This window comes from Mustela nivalis (genome assembly GCF_964662115.1).
Source record: "Mustela nivalis genome assembly, chromosome: 9".
Classification (NCBI taxonomy): domain Eukaryota; kingdom Metazoa; phylum Chordata; class Mammalia; order Carnivora; family Mustelidae; genus Mustela; species Mustela nivalis.
The window spans coordinates 14,738,062-14,752,976 of NC_139028.1; positions in this window are offsets into that span (position 1 = coordinate 14,738,062).

Below are 14,915 nucleotides of genomic sequence, written 5' to 3' on the forward strand. Positions count from 1 at the left end.
CTGTTTGTTCTCTGTGTCTCTGTCATGGAATTTTTACAACTCCAAAAAGCAGTATTTGAGACTTACTGGAAATCCATATCAGAACAGCGATGTGAATCTGCCACTGGGAAAAAAAAAAATTAAAAATATCTTTTTTTAATGGTGGTTTGTTTTTGTGTCATGACAACATTGACCTCCTACAGCAGCACAGATGCTAAGTAATCAGGAACCCCTTTCTCTAGTCCCGCCGTTTGCCTACAGGCCGTGGTTAGAAACACAGGATACACACATGTTCACTACCAATGGGTCAGAGCCATCATTAACTCATGGGAAATTTGGAATTAAAGGCCAAAGATAACTAGTCATTCCTCACTATTCTAATAATTTCCCACCAGTCATTAACCTAAGCTTCTTAGGGCCTTCTGCATCATCTTGTGACCTGATGAGGTCTCTGTTGTATGTGTCTTGTTTGCTGCTCCCTCCCTGGCATGAATCAAGCTTAGGATCCCACTAATGCCTACTCTAAGTAGGTTCACCTCTCATTTGATACCCACTGGGAATTGAAAATAGTCTGTCATCTGTAGTCACAAATCCAAAATGGTCTCCTGATCTTCAGGATCTAGCATACTCATGTTCTAGGTCTATGTCTAAGGAACTTCTATTTCCAGATCAGGATTTTTTTCCCTCCATTGTTTTTCAGTTTTTCATTTTGCTTCTTGATTTTTTTGTTTTTGTTTTTGTTTTTGTTTTTGCTACAATCACCATTTGTCAGGTGTTTTCTTTCCCCCTCCCTCTTCCCCGTAAGCTCTTTACCTGGGATCCGGAGTGAGGGGATTCCTCTCCTCACCGGCAGCAAATCTAACTGTGGTGCCCAGCTGTAGCGGCAGAGAAGGCAGCAAGTTCTAAGTCTGTGTGAGGCCGGAGGGGCGGGACAGGCTCCGGGGAGGCGCCCAAGGAGGCAGCTTAATCCTCCCCGTCTCGTTCCTCCGTCTCCTTGCTCCTTCCTCAGAGCGAGGATTCACATCCTGATGAATCAAGTCATGCTGGAAAAAGGGAGAGTTGAGACAGAAACTCAAAGGTTGAGTTTATTTACAACAACAATACCTATCACAGGGTCTCTCACCAGTTCAACACCTATGAACATTTGTGCCTCAGCCACAGATGCTGTTTTAAAGATTTGTTTTAGAGAAAGAAAGCAAGCAGGGGGCGGGCAGAGGGTGAGGGAGAGAACCTTAAGCAGTCCCCACACCCACCACGGAGCCCAAGGCGGGGCTCAATCCCACCACCCTGAGCTCATGACCTGAGCTGAAATGGAGAATCAGATGCTTAACTGAGCCACCTAGGCACTACTTGGCCTTAAGATTTTTTTAAGGCAACTTTTTAAGAACTGCATTCCTCTCCGTGCCGCTCTCAGAACTGCCACTGGCGTCCACCCTCTGTGTGCAGAGACGGGCGGATTAGTGACCAGAGAGAACCACCACCTCATCTGTGGCCTGTTAGGACCAAGTCAGACCCTCTGCACTCGCACATGCATGTGAGAGTTGACCTAGTCCTGGTTCTGCAAATGCGAAGCACATAAACGGTCGAAGACAGTGCATTCTTTTCGGTTTCCACTCATGCACGGTGCCCTTCTTAGGCATCCTTCGAGAAGCCCCCTTTAGTGCATGGGCTCTCACAATGCCCACCGTAAACACGACACCTTTCATATGAAGGGGCTGCCATTGGCAGTTCCCAGGCCTTCTATTTGCACAAATCCAGCCTGAGACTAGAGCCAGACAAGTTTAATTAGGTGGCCCAGCCGATTCCCTTCGGTTCCCCAGGAGAGCTCAGTGAGGGGCAGAATTCTCCAAACGCAGGAAGTACGAAGCTTACGAAATGCACTTTTCACCCACCTAATGCCCTGCCCTTCTCGCTCTTGCCCAGAAGCCTCTGTGGGCCAGCGACCCAGCTGGGCCACCCCCTGGCACTGTGAGCCCCGCCAGCACCCCACACTGGGCGCCAGGACATGGGCTTCTCCACCCCCAGGCTTCATGACTCCTTTCTCCCCACTCCACTTTCCAAACCCGTAATTATCATTCATTTCGGGCAACGCTCGAGTACGCACATGGGAAGACTCACGGAGATGGCAAACACAATCGTCACCGCCCGAAGAGCTCTTCAGTCCAGCCCGGGAGGAGACCTGCGGGGTTGTGCATGACACCGAATGAACACGGCGAGGACCCAGCACGCTGCAAGGCACGAATGCAAGGCGCCTGGAGATGCCGGGAATTCAGAATCCGTCAAGGGAGATGCAGAGCACATGCACATTCTTCTAGCTCAAGCTCAACTTCATGGCCTCTGTGCACGCAGGGAGGCATACAGCCATGGGCGGGGCCCACAGCCGTGGACGGGACCCGAGTGGGACCGGAGGCCACCCCTGGCCTCGGGGCAGCACAGTGATGCACCACCCGTCCCAGGGGCCTAAAAACATCGGTGCCTCCATCCTCCCTGCCTTCACCAGCCGCCCTCCCCAGCTCCCCCTGGTTCCCAGTCATCCAGAAAGATCAGGATTCTGCACTCTGCTCCTTCTCTACACCCACAACCCCACCCCTCCAGAGGCTGCCTGGTGACACTGAGCTCACCGGGTAGCAGTGGCCATGGGAGTGGGGAAAGAGGACCCTGGCAACTGGCCTGGGAAGATCCTGATCCCTCGAAGATGAATTTAATATACAGACATCCAAGGCCACCTTCCAGATGGAAGCAGAAAATGCCCCGTAGCTAAGAAGGTGATGCAAGGAACATGGGAATCCAGCCACGAGCTCCAGTCATGGTGCAAAGATATATGTGCATCAAGGACCGAGCAGCCAGGCTCTAGGCGTCCCAGCCGAAGCCAGGCAGCTGTGTCGCAGCTCGCTTCCTTGGCCCTTAGGGAGCCAGGGGTGGGTGTTCCTAGCTGGCCATCTTGTGGGGGGCTGTTTGTCCCTATAGACAGGCAGCACTGCCACCAGGGTGCCTTCCAACCCTTCTCTGCTGACCTGGAGGGGTACCTGACTCAGCCTTGGGTCACAGCACAGCAGCACCCGCTAAGCTCTGCCCACACGACCCTCAGAGACACTGCGTTTCTGAGGCAGGGGGTCCTCCCAGAGGAAAAGAGCACATTCTGAGAGACAGTGGCTCTCTCCGGTCGTAAAGCAGATAATGGCAGCTCACAGCAAAACGTGGGCCTCCCTGGAGCTACGCTTCTCCTGATGCGCTTCTTGGAAGCCCTTGACCTCCACCTCCAGCTCCTCCCCACCACAGACAGTGCCTGCATGATGAAGGCAGGACGCCTTATTATATCATCACAGCCCGCCCAGTCCCGGTGACCAACAGATGCACTGTCTCACCCCACAGCCATCGCAGACTCAAGACCCCTGACCCTTCCCAACCAGCAGCCGGCAAGGCCCCGAGCCCTCTAGGCAGCACCCTACAGGCAACCCTTCTTCACCAGCCTCCACCAGACAGAATGCCCGGCTCCACAGCAAACCCTAGCCGTCCCTACAGCTTTCCCTGGCCTTTCTAACAGAGAGGAGGCCCACGCTCCTTTAGGACGGGCCTCTGTGGGGTTGGGCTGTAAGATTTCAAGAAGTTGGCTGGTTGACCCACGGCCTTTCTCCCTTGGGCCAAGTCAGTGAGCCTCAAGAACAGTGGCTGTGTTGGGCTCAGTTTTGCCCTATGACTGATTCATTCATTCATTCATCAGTTGCTAAATTAGCTCTTGTTGAGGCAGGTGCTGAAGACGAAAATACCTGGAGAGAATGGATGATTACCACCACCTAATTCATGTTCAGGGTTACAAGTTAGCTATAATGTCTCTTGGCTTCTGCCCAGGAAAGATCATAGTCCAGGGAAAAGGGAACAAGGGAAGCAGTCCAGGAGGCTTACGACCAGTGATGCTGCTTCGGGCAGTCAGGCGATGGCTTTAGGGAGCAAGAGAACATACTAGTCAGAAGGAACATGCACAGAGGGCAGGCGTGCTTCAGAGCACCTTCCAAGGACAGAGGGTTTCAAGTGGCTGAATTGCTTTGTTCTGTTTTAAAGTGGGCTCCATACCCAGTGGGGCATGGACCCCAGTGCAGGGCTTGAACTCACGGACACTGAGATCAAGACCTGAGCTGAGATCAAGAGTGGGATGCTTAACCAACTGAGCCACCCAGGTGCTTCTGGACTGGCTGAGTTACTGAGTTCATGGGGATCAAGCTAGGAGATACACAGAGGCCAGACAGCCCATGCCCCTGTGTGAGCAGCTCGGACTGAAGCCCTCACCACCAGCCCTTCCGTTTTGTCATGCCTGCCTCAAGAATTGAAGTGCTTTATGACAGGATGGCACTGGCACAAAAACAGACACTGAGATCAGTGGAACAGAATAGAGATCCCAGAAATGGCCCTCAACTCCATGGTCAATTCATCTTCAACAAAGCAGGAAAGAATGTCCAATGGAATAAAGACAGTCTCTTCAGCAATTGGTGTTGGGAAAATTGGACAGCCACATGCAGAAGAATGAAACTGGACCGTTTACTTATACCACACACAAAAATAGACTCAAAATGGCTGAAAGATGAGACAGGAATCCATCAAAATCCTTGAGGAGAACACAGACACAGGCAGCAACCATTTCTACCTCAGCCCCAGCAACTTCTTCCTAGGAACATCGCCAAAAGCAAAGCAAAAATCAACTATTGGGACTTCATCAAGATCAAAAGCTTTTGCACAGCAAAGGAAACAGTCAACAAAACCAAAAGACAACAGACAGAATGGGAGAAGATATTCACAAATGACATATCAGATAAAGGGCTAGTATCCAAAATCTAGAAAGAACTTATCAAACCCAACACCCAAAGAACAAATAATCCAATCAAGAAATGGGCAGAAGACATGAACAGACATTTCTGCAAAGACATCCAAATGGCCAACAGACACATGAAAAAGTGCTCATCATCAGGGAAATACAGATCAAAACCACAGTGAGAATACACCCTCACACCAGTCGGTATGGCTAAAATTAATAAGCCAGGAAATGACAGATGCTGGCAAGGATGTGGAGAAAGGGGAACCTCCTACACTGTTGGTGGGAATGCAAGCTGGTGCAGCCACTCTGGAAAACAGTGTGGAAGTTCCTCAAAAAGTTGAAAATAGAGCTACCTTATGACCCAGCAATTGCTGGATATTTACCCTAAATATACAAATGTAGGGGCACCTGGGTGGCTCAGTTGTTAAGCATCTGCCTTCAGCTCAGGTCATGATCCCAGGGTCCTGGGATCAAGCCCCATATCGGGCTCCCTGCTCAACAAGAAACCTGCTTTCCCTCTCCCACTCCCCCTGCTTGTGTTCCTGCTCTCATTGTCTGTCAAATAAATAAATAAAGTCTTTTTAAAAACCCACAAATATAGTGATCCAAAGGGGCATGTACACCCCGAAGTTTATAGCAGCAGTGTCCACAATAGCCAAACTATGGAAAGAGCCTAGATGTCCAATATCAGATGAATGGATAAAGAAGATGTGATATATATATATTGCAGCCATCAAAAACCCCAAAATCCTGTCCTTTGCCATGACATGGATGGAACTAGAGGGTATTATGCTGAGCGAAATAAGTCAACCAGAGAGACAATTATCATATGATCTCTCTGATACAAGGAATTAGAGAGGCAGGGCATGGAGTCGTGGGGGCTAGGGAGGGATAAAATAAGACAAGATGGGACCAGGGAGGGAGAAAAACCCTAAGAGACTCTTAATCTCAGGAAACAAACTGAGTATTGCTGGGGGGCAGGGGGAGGGATAAGGTGGCTGGGGAACAGACATTGGGAAGGTTATGGTGACTGCTGCGAATGGTGTAAGACTGATGAATCCCAGACCTGTATTCCTGAAACATATAATACATTATGTGTTAATAAATAAATAAATAAAATACCTGATGCTGTAAAAAAAAAAAAGAAAGAAAGAAAAGAAAAGAAAGAATTGGGGTGTGAAGTCCCTGCAAACAAGTAATACTGGGTCCAGTAAAAATACTGGAGGTTTGTAAACAGAAAGCAAATGGTGGATCACAATTTTGAGGAAGACAAATCTAGAAGATGGTCGGCAACGGGGGGCCTGCTACGGTTGCCCCTCCCTTGAGAGGGTCAACAAGATGAACTCAGTGTGTGGAACAGGAGCCCTTGCAGGGACTCGCCTCTGAAGTCGACTCAAGTCAGACTTTTAATTTGGGTGGTGGTGGGTGAGGGTTTGGCCACATGCCCATCCAGGCCATGTAAGACCCTACGTCAGTCACAAAGAGTGTCACCTAAGGCCACCGTCCTGAGCACTGTGCGGGTCCAGGGCAGCCCGCCCAATGTCAATATTTGGCCTGCCCGGGTCTCTAAAGAAACTTCTAGAACATGAACCCCTTCTTCCTAATTCTTCTCTCCCCCACCCCCTCCGCATAGCAACCAGAATATTCTCACTGCTGTGAATAAGGTAGGTCACTCTCACACTGGAAACCCCCGGGTAGGTTTTGCAGACTCATCCTTCAGGCCTCACCCCACTGCTCTGGGTGAGAGCCACCTGGTCGCAAAAGGTCAGGTCAGATGTCTAGATCGGGCAGCCCATCAGTGATCAGCAGGGTGAGCGCCGGCCATGGCTCAGGGTGTCCGGATCTGCTCCCACCCTAGGCTGGCCTGGGTCCTCCCCACAGTCGTCTGTGGAGCCTTCCCCACCCTAGGTGCAGAGCTGAGTCTTCCCATGCTGGGAGCATCCCCCGCGGAGACGTCTTCCATCGCCTCTCTGAGGACAGGTCTCACCCCGCACGGTCACCTGGCTCCCCCGCTGCTCCATGGGCAGTCGACAGCAGCACCGTCACCCCAGGAAGCAGGGTCTCTCGGACGCCACTCCAGGGAAACCCGGCCCCTTCCCAGCCTCCGGCAGCTTCCCAAGCTGCCTTCCATGTGCCCCCGGGGCATTTCTGCCGGCTGCCCTCCCCACCCTGCGCTTGTCCCCACGTCCCTGCACGTTTCCCACCCACACTTCTGCAGTCTGTCCTCAAGTGTCCCCTTCTTAGTGAAGCCTTCCTGACCACCAGCCCTGAAGTTGTTGTTGCAAAGTTGCAGGGTCCAAGATGGCAACTCAGAAGACTGTGAATTTCCCTCCTTGTGGACTCACCGTACCTTTGCAAGTCACCCCAAATCTACATCTGCACATAGGCAGTTCCTCCTGAACAAGAACGGACGGCTGACAAGACAGCTTCTGCTCGCCCAAGGACAAGGGGACACAGAGAGAACAGTGGGAGAGACATAGCCCACCCAGTGTCGCCAATGCAGCAGGGAGGGGCAGGACTCAGGACCCAGAGCTGATCTGTCTGCCCTGGGGCTCTACAAAAAAAGTTGCACTTGAAAAGGACAACCAGAATATAAAGCAACCATCCCTAGAGCATCTGCTGAACGGCCAGCTGGAACGCTCTCCAGGGTCAAGGTGCTGGTGAGTACAACAGCTGGCACCCCCCCCGCCCCGCACTCCAATGGCACAGACAGGAGCAGGGTTCTAGCGCGCCCCTCTGCCTGCCACCCCCACCAGCCCCAGACTCCCCAGGGCAGACCCCCAAGCCGCAGTGAACACCATTGTGTATGCTCCCCTCCACTATGATAGTGCAGACGGGAATGGGTCCCAGCGCCCTTGCCAGCCGACCACGTCAGCAAGCCCCAGGCCCTGACCCCAGATCCCCTGAGGCACAGGAAAAAGATGAAGTTAAAAAAAAAAATAGAATAGAAAGAATCCAGCTCTAGAACTCTTGAGCCTTCTGAGGTTCAGAGGCACTGGCAAGCACCACTGTTTACATTACCCCTTCACCTCGACAGCAGGAGCTGGAGCAGGGTCTGAGCACCACAGCTGACCGGCCAGCTCAGTGAGACCAGGGCCTCGAGGCACGCCAGCTCTAGCCATCCCACCAAGCCAGCCCCAGAGTGATCCACAGTGGGACATCCCTAAACTACAGCTCCCACCATCTCACCCAAGTGACACAGACACAAAGCCACCCGGAACACCTAGGCCCACACTAGCTCAGCTTCAGAGGACTCACAGAACATTCCAGAACCCCCCAAGCATGCACCCACTTCAGTTTCAGCAGTCTGGCCAGGATTGTACCAGGATCCCCTCACCCACACCTACCTTTCCTACATCACCCTGCCAGAGCACCCCCTTTACATAGCATGCCATGACATCCCAGCCTGTATCCGCATCAAGTCCAGCCCCCCCCCCCAAGGGTGTCTCCTGCACAGAGAACCTCAGGATACCCAGGGCATCCTCAGCACAGAGGGCGACAGGACCTCCCTGGCCTGCACCTGCTTCAGCTTCATGTATCCTTAAGGGGTGCCTCTGGGAGATAGTCCTGGGGCTACCCAGGTTACACCTGCTCAGGCTTCAGATTTCCTGCCAGGACACCCTGCACAGAGTCATGGGACGGCCCCAAACATGCTCCGATGGCTTCCACTGCCCAACCAGGAACTCTTTGTGTGGAGAGCCCAGAGACCACCCCAGCTCACTTCCAGGTCATCTCCGGCCATCACACCATGCAGACCCTAGCACAGAGTGCCCCGGGACCCCCATCTGAGCCAGCCACAGCTCAAGCCAGCCAGTCAATATCACCAAACACACAAAATCTCCAAATGGGACACCCATACACAAATCATTCCTACAAGTTTAGCAGTAATAGCTGTTCCACATATTTCACAGGAACAAACACAGAAAGTCAAGCAAAGTAAGGAGAACGAGGACTATGCTTCAAATAAAACATGGTAGAAACCTCAGAAAGAAGTAAATGAAACAGAGAAAAGCAACCTACCCAATAGAGAGTTCAAAGACATGGACATAAAGATGCTTACCCAACTGGAGACAAGAGTGAATGAGCTCCATGACAGCTTCAACAAAGAGATCACAAATGAGAACAAGAAACAGTCAGAATCAAAGAATAACTCAAATGAAAAATAGACAAGAGGGAATCAACAAACAGATTAGAGACTGCGGAAGAAAGAATCCATGATCTGGAATACAGAGTAATGGAAAGCACCCAGGCTATACAGCAAAAAGAAGAAAGAAAGAATATTTTTAAATGAGGATAATGAATGCATCTCGTGGATAATATCAAGAGAATATGCATGTTTGGGGGGTTCCAGAAGGAAGAGAAAAAGAGGAAGAAGTCAATAGAAAATCTATTTGAAGAAATAAGAGCTGAAAGCTTCCCTAATGTGGAGAAGAAAACAGATGTCTAGGTTCAGGAAGCACAGAGGGACTTGAACAATATGAATGCTAAGAGGTTTAGGCCATGGTGTATAATAATGAAAATGTCAAAGATTAAAAATGGAAAGAGAATTTTAAAAGCAGCAAGAGGAAAACAACTAGTTATGTATAAAGGAAACCCAATCAACAGCTACACTATCAACTGATTTTCCAGCAGAAAATGCAACAACCAGAAAGGAATGACACGATATAGCCAAAGTAAAGGAAAAAACCTACAACCAAAACCACAATCCAAGCAAAGTTATTATTCAGAACTGAAGGAGAGAGAGAGAGTTTCCCAGACAAACATAAAATTAAAAGAGTTTATCCCCCACTAAACCAGCCTTACACAGGCAGCTCTTTCTGCCCACAGGTCTTACCCATGCATTACTAAAAAAAATATATTTTATATATTTATTTGACAGAGATCACAAGTAGGCAAAGAGAGAGAGGAGGAGGCAGGCTCCCTGCTGAGCTGAGAGCCTAATGTGGGGCTTGATCCCAGGAACCTGGGATCATGACCTGAGCCGAAGGCAGAGGCTTTAACCACCCAGGCACCCCAAAAACACCTTTTTAAAAAAGATTTTATTTATTTGACAGACAGAAATCACAAGCAGGCGGCGGGGGGGAGCAGGCTCCCTGCTGAGCAGAGAGCCCAATGTGGGTCTCAATCCCAGGACCCCAAGATCATGACCTGAGCAGAAGGGAGAGGCTTAACCCACTGAGCCACTCAGGTGCCCCATAAAACCAACTTTTTAAACCAAAAAATAAATTAACAAGCAAACAAACCAGTGTTACAAAAACTGTTAAAGGATTTCTTTAAGTGGAAAGAAAAGGCCACAATTAGGACAAGATTACAAAAGAAAAAAAACACTTCATGAGTAAAAACAAACATATGGTGAAGGTAGTAGGTCAGTAATTTATGAAGGTAGTATGAAGGCTGAAAAACAAAAGTGGTCAAATTATATTCAAAAAATTAGTTAAGGGACTTGTAAAATATGACAACATACACATTAAATATGAGAGGGATAAGGGGGGATAAAAATGGAGTTTGGTTAGAATGTTTTTGAACTTTAGTAATTATCAATTTCATATAGATTACTACAGACTTAGGATGCTGTATATGAACCTCATGGCGACCTCAAACCAAAGCCTATAAAAGATATACAAAACACAAAAAGAAACTCAAGCACAACATGAAAGAAATTCATAAATCACAAGCAAGCAAGAAACAGAAACAGAGAAGAATAACAAAAAAAAAAAACAGAAAACAATTAACAAAATAGCAATAAGTAAATACCTATCAGCAATTTTTTTTAATTTTTACTTTATTTAAATTCAATTAACATATGATGTATCCTTAGTTTCAGAGGTAGAGTTCAATCAGTTGTATAAAACATCCAGGGCTCATTACATCACATGCCCTCCTTAACGCCCGTCACAGTTACTCCATTCCCTCACCTACCTCCTCTCCAGCAACCCTCAGAGCAGTATCGTTTCATTTAAGTGGTTTAAATATTCCAATCAAAAGTGTGACGGAACGGATTTTTAAAAGACCCATCTATGTACTGCCTGTAAGAGACTCACTTCAGACCTAAAAAAACATACAGATTGAAAATAAGCAGATGAAATAAGATCGTTCACGTAAAAGAAAGAAGAAGAAAAAAAAAAAAAGATCGGGGTAGGAATACTTACATCAGACAAAACAGACTTTAAAACAGAAAGTATAACAAGAGACAAGGAAGAGCATTATACAGTAATAAATCCAACAATAGTATGGATTTATAGGTTCACTCAGTATTAAAGCAAATGCATGATAAAGAGTTTCCTAGACAAAAACTCCTGACCACTAAACCAGCCCTGCAAGAAATATTAAAGGGAACTCTTAAAGTGGAAAGGAAAAACCATAAGTGACAGTATGAAAAACAGGAAACACAAAAGCAATAAAATTAAGAATTTTTTGTAAAATATTCATCAAGGGATTCACAAAATAAAAAGATATAAAATACATCACTTTATATCTAAAATGTTGGGGGAGGGGAAGAGTGGGAGTAGAGAATGGGTTCAAAGTTAAGTGACTATCAACCTCTTAGAGATTGCTCTATGCATATGATATATACAAACCTAATGGTAACCGCATCACAAACTACTAATAGCTATGCAAAGAATAAAGATATGCAAAGAATAAATATAAGATATGCAAAGAATAAAGAGAAAAATCATCACTAAAGTAAACATCACTAAAGAAAACTAGCAAACCATGAAAGAGAGCAAGGGAAGGATCAGAGTAAAACTACAAAAACAGCACCAAAACAAGTAACAAGAGGACAATAAATACATATCAATAATTATTTTGAATGTAAATGGACTACATGTCCAATCAAAAACACAGGATGACAGAATGAATAAAAAAACAAAACCCATCTATATGCTGCCTGTGAGAGACTCACCCCAGACCTAAAGACACCTGCAGATCGAAAGTGAGGGGATGGAGAAACATCTGTCATGCAAATGGATGTCAAGAGAAACCCAGAGTAGCAACACTTATATCAGACAAAACAGACTATAACCAGAGAAATGGACATGATGTAATAATAAAGGAGATAATCCAACAAGAAGACACAACAATTATAAACATTTATGCATGCACCATGGGAACACCCAAATACGTAAGGAATACATAAAGGAACTAATCTATAGTCATTCAGTAATAGTAAAGGATTTTAAACCCCCCCCCCCCCACTTACATCCATGGGCAGATCATCCAAACAGAAAATCAACAAGGAAACAGTGGCTTTGAATGACACACTGGACCAGATGATTTAAACAGATCTACTCAGAACATTCTGTCCTCAAACAGGGGAATCCACATTATTTTCAAGTGCACATGGAACATTCTCCAGAATAGATCACATATTGGGCCATAAAACAAGTTTCACCAAATTCAAAAAGATCAAACTCTTATCATACATCTTTTCTGACTGCAATGCTATGAAACCAGAAAACAACCACAAGGAAAAAATCTAGAAAGACCACACATACATGGCAGTTAAATAACATGCTACTTAATAATGAATAGGTCAACTAAGAAATCAAAGAAGAAATTTAAAAGTACATGGAAAGAAACAAAAATGAAAACATAATAGTCCAAAAACAGTTCTAAGAGGGAAAGTTTATAGCAATACAGACCTACCTCAAAAAAAAAAAAAAAAAAAAACAGGGAAAATCTCAAACTTAACTTACACCAAAAAGAGCTAGAAAAAGAATGACAAAACCTAAAACTAGCAGAAGGAAGGAAGTGATAAAGACTAAAGCAGAAATAAATGACATGGAAACTAAAAAACAATAGAACAGGTCAATGAAACCAGGAGCTTGTTCTTGGAAAAGATCAATAAAATTGATACACTACTAGCCAGACTCATCAAAAAGAGAAAAAGGACTCAAATTCACAAATGAAAGAATAAATAACCAACACCACAGAAATACAATTTTCAGAGAATATTATGAAAAACTAGATGCCAACAAATTAGACAACCAAGAAGAAATGGATAAATTCCTAGAACCATGTAACCTTCCAAAACTGAACCAGGACGAAATAGAGAATTTGAAGAGATTATCACCAAGGAGATTGAATAAGTAATAAAATAATCCCCAGTGAACACCAGTCCAAGACCACAAAGCTTCATAGGTGAATTCTACCAAACATTCAAAGAAGAGTTAATACCTCCTCTTCTCAAACTATTCTGAAATATAGAAGGAAAAATTCCAAATCCACTCTAAGACTTGCATCACTGTGATACCAAAACCAGATAAAAACACCACAAAAAGAGAGAAAGAGAGTGAGAGCCAGAGAGAGAAGACCAACTAGAGGTCGATATCTCCCATGAATGTAGATGCAAAAATCCTCAACAAAATACTAGCAAAATAAACCCAGCAATGCATTTAAAGAAATCATTCACTAAGATTGAGTGGAGCTTATTCCTGGGATGCAAGGGTGGTTCAATATTTGCAAAGCAATCAATGTGATACATCACACCAATAAGACAAAGGATAAAAACCGTATGATCATATTAATAAATACAGAAAATCATTTGACAAAGTACAACATCCATTCATGATGAAGCAGGTTTAGAGGGAATATACTTCAACATAATAAAGTCTATGTAGGAAAAACCCACAGCTAACATTCTCAATGGGGAAAAACAGAGCTCTCTCCCAAGGTCAGGAACAACCACTCTCACCACTTTTGTTCAACCTAGTACTGGGAGTTCTAGACAAAAAAATCACACAAGAAAATGAACTTGAAAGCATCTAAATTGGTAAGGAAGAAGTAAAACTGTCACTATTTGCAGATGATATGATGCAAATATAGAAAAGCCCAAAAGACTATACCAAAAACCTACTAGAACTGATCAATGAATTCAGTGAAGTCACAGGATACAAAATCAATGTGCAAAAATCTGTTGCAGATCTACCTGCTACAAATGAAGCAACAGAAAGAAAAATTAAGAACATAATGCCATTTATAATTACACCAAAGATAATAAAATAACCAGGAATCAATTTAACCAAGGAGGCAAAAGACCTGTAATTTGAAAACTATAAACACTGATGAAGGAGATTGAAGATGACACAAATGGAAAGACATTCCATGCTCATGCTTCATGAAACAAATATTGTTAAAATATTTGCTCTATATTATGTAACAAATATTCTTAAAAATGTCTATACTACCCAAAGCAATCTACACAAAATACCAACAGCATTTTTCATAGAACTAGAACTTACAATCCTAAAATTTATATAGAACCACAAGAGACTCCAAATGGACAAAGCAATTTTGAAAAGCAATAGCAAAGCTGGAAGTATCACAATTCCAGACTTTGAGTTATATTACAAAGCTTTAATAATCAAAAAAGTATGATACTGGCATCCAAAGAGACCCATTAGGTCAATGGAACAGAGGAGAAAACCCAGAAATAAACCCACAATTATATGGTCAATTAATCTTCAACAAAGGAGAAAGAATAGCCAGTGGGGAAAAAAGGACATTTTTAAAAAATAAATGGTCTTGGGAAAACGGGATAGCCACCTGCAGAAGAATGAAACTGGACCACTTTATTATGCCATACACAAAAATAAACTCAAAATTAATTAAAGTTCTAAATATGAGAACTGAGACCATAAAAACCCTAGAACAGAGCTCAGGCAGTAATGTCTCTGACACTGGCCTAGCAACATTTTCCCAGCTATGGCTCCTGAAGCAAGGAAAATAAAAGCAAAAATAAACTTTTGAGACTACATCAAAATAAAAAGCTTCTGCACAGCAAAGGATACAACCAACAAAACTAAAAGACAACCTACTGAATGGGAGAAGATATTTGCAAATGACATATCTGATAAAGTATTAGTATCCAAAATATACAAAGAACTTACATAACTCAATACCCCCCCAAAAAAATGTTGTAAACCTGAAACTAATAAAATGCTGTATGTTAACTGCCATAATTTTAAAAACACCAAAAATTCAGGATTGACATATATGATACGAAACTTCAATCTGTATCAAGCAGGGTCACAATGGGGTTTAAACATATATGCAACCACATTGCCAACATTTTTCTCAAATTTAACACACAAGAGAAAAGAGCCTATAGTTTTGGAATTTCTTTTAA